The 2,692-nt window shown below is 44.0% G+C and overlaps 1 protein-coding gene across 4 annotated transcripts in view; it reads left to right on the forward strand.

Annotated features, from left to right (window-relative positions):
* The window catches only part of LOC106515388 (disks large homolog 3), a 73,084-nt gene that overhangs the window by 14,288 nt on the left and 56,104 nt on the right, over positions 1-2,692 (forward strand). The window lies entirely within an intron of this gene.

The following is a 2,692-nucleotide window of genomic DNA, read 5'->3' on the forward strand; positions in this document are numbered from 1 at the left end:
GCGCACCCCACCACCACCCCCACACAGAAATGGGCAAAACGGAAGTGCACGGTGGTTCTTAAAGAGACAGAGGCCATTTTCAAGGCGTTTAGAAGAGGAAGTGATGAGAAGACAAGTTTATTTTCTATTTAAACATAAAAACAGCATTTTAATAACTGATAAAGGTGACATAGATACTTTATTACAGTATAGTATTTAAATGTATGCCTGAGAAACACATAATATTGGCCCTTTAAGTGAAAAGTAACCGTTTACATGTTTTAGATCTTTAGAAAAGCGATGCTACAGACAAACACTTTTTATTTAGACTGAGCTGCTCACTATGGATTATAATCTATATCTGTATGTTAGCAAAAAAATTAAATAATTAAATCTTTAATATCTACAGCATCAACACATACAAATAAAGCAGTGATATTTGTCAGAAGTATTTAACATAGAAAAATATTCATTCTGTTAACTCATCTGTTAAGTATTTTTTCTAAATAAAATATCTAATTTCTACTTCTACCCCTGATTTATTGCACAAATTGTAAAAACTGAAAGTAAAGGGTTTTTTGCATTTGGTTTGATTTTGTTCCCACTGGCTGGATGTTTACCTGTTTACAGCCTTTGTGCAAAATGAAGCTAGTCATTGGCTGCTTTAGCTTTTATCCAGAGTAACCTTTGACCAAATACACAAGATGTTTGACAGTTTCTTTAAAGCTTGGCCAGTCTGCAGTTTACAAGAAGTAATCCCATCAGTTCTCATACATCACAATGTTTCCCAGTAGCCTGCCGTGTTCCTCAGTGTTATTGTGTGTTCACATGCATTCCCCATTACAACACAGCCAGTGGCACATGGCAGCAGAGTGGCCGCAGGCATTTGCTTCTCAGCTGAGCCCAGATCTAATGCAGTGAGGGGGCGGTGAAGGTGTAGGCGTGAGGATCGGGGGGTAAGGGGCTTGGAGTGGGCTGGGGTGGGGGGATGCAGGCTGTAAGCATATGGGTTCACTGTGCTTCTGTGATAATGTCTGCATAAGAATCCAGTGAGAGCACAGGTTGTGTGCGTGTTTGATCCTCCCTCCGTCGCACGAGGGAAGGAGGTGAGGGAGTCGAAGAAGCGCAGGGAATGGGAGGGAGCGAAGGAAAGAGAGAGGGGAGGTTGAGGGGGCGGTGGGGCTGGGAGGGGGCGTAGAGAGAAAGATGTGGTTGGGGGAGAGCAAGGCGGCTGAGAGGCGAGGGCCGGTGCAGTGCAGAACTGGAACGGACACCCAGAGCTCAGCCTTCCCCGGGTTACCATGGAAACCACATTCCTCCCCCGCCTGCATCCCTACAGACTGCTCTGACTCTCTTTCTATCTATCTCTCCTCTCGCTTCTCTGTTTTTCATGCTGTCTTTTTCATTCCGCTTTTAATTCGTGTCTTTATTTCCTCTCTCTTTCTGTTCAGCTTTCACACCACGCACACGCACACGCACACACACACACACACGCACACGCACACACACACACACACACACACAGACTGAGCACATCTTGCGATGATGCTCACTCAGCAAGCACACCGTTTTCAGGTGCACTGCACTCTGTGACAAGGTGAATGGGCAATTACAGTTTAGCATTCCCCTGCACTCACAGACACATAAGCACTTTGTTGTTTTCTCGCCATCTCTCTATTTTTACTCCCCCTTCTGTTCAGCACCATGCTTCAGTAATGCCCCCTCTAGTCATCGCATTTCTGCCCACACACAGGGCACCTTAGCTTCCTTTCTCCTCTGCTATGGCATCTGTCATGGACCTGCAGCACCTTCATCACATTTTTCCAAATGCTTTCACCTTCCTGTCGGTTTCTTGCTAGTCTCCTAACCTCCTCCTCTCACCCCTTTTTATAGCTCTTTATCTTTCTACTTCTGTCTCTTTATATATGTACAAAATCTACACTAACGCCATTTCTCAGCGGTGCAGCTCTGATAATCTCTCACTCCTTTCTCTTCACATCTCACTCATTACCCTCTATTTCTGCTTCCCTCTGTGTGTATGCCTCTCTTTCTTATTATTCCATCAGTTGGAGGTGCTGGGTTTGGTGTGTGTGTGTGTGGTGAAGCAGCTGTTCTTTGCCACTAAGACCTATTAATAGGATTCTTTGCTGTGTAGCTTTAGTTTTCTGCATCAGAAATGCTGGGAGAGTATCTTGGTGGTTTCTTGGTAAGTTATTTTGCCTTTCAGCGCAAAACTGATTTTCCATTTGCCTCAGTTTAAATGGCTTTCTGTCTTGATATCTCTCATCCTTTGCCTTTTATGTTCAGCTTCACCTGCTCATTCACAATTTTACAAAGGTTAAACTGTGAAAGCATTAACTGCGATGCTGCATTTATTAGGTACTTGCATTTTGTAATTATAACGAGAGTGTGGAATAATACATAAACAGGGGCCTATAAACTTGTTTTTTCCCCCCCCTACATGCTTTAATGCTACAGCATTAGAGTGTTGTGATAAGGAGCTGGCTCTTTAAGACAGCCTCACTACCGACTGTCCTTTTATGGTTTCACATCCGGTCAGGTGACAAAGGAGCAGTCACACAGCTTCTCAGAGAAATGCCTAGAAATGACTGAAAAGCTCAATGCTCAGCCCGTGCAATGGTTGGGGGTTGTAATGCTCATTATGATAACGTGTGTGTGTGTGTGTGTGTGTGTGTGTGTGTGTGTGTGTGTG

Source organism: Austrofundulus limnaeus, unplaced genomic scaffold (assembly GCF_001266775.1).
Source record: "Austrofundulus limnaeus strain Quisiro unplaced genomic scaffold, Austrofundulus_limnaeus-1.0 Scaffold1, whole genome shotgun sequence".
Taxonomy (NCBI): domain Eukaryota; kingdom Metazoa; phylum Chordata; class Actinopteri; order Cyprinodontiformes; family Rivulidae; genus Austrofundulus; species Austrofundulus limnaeus.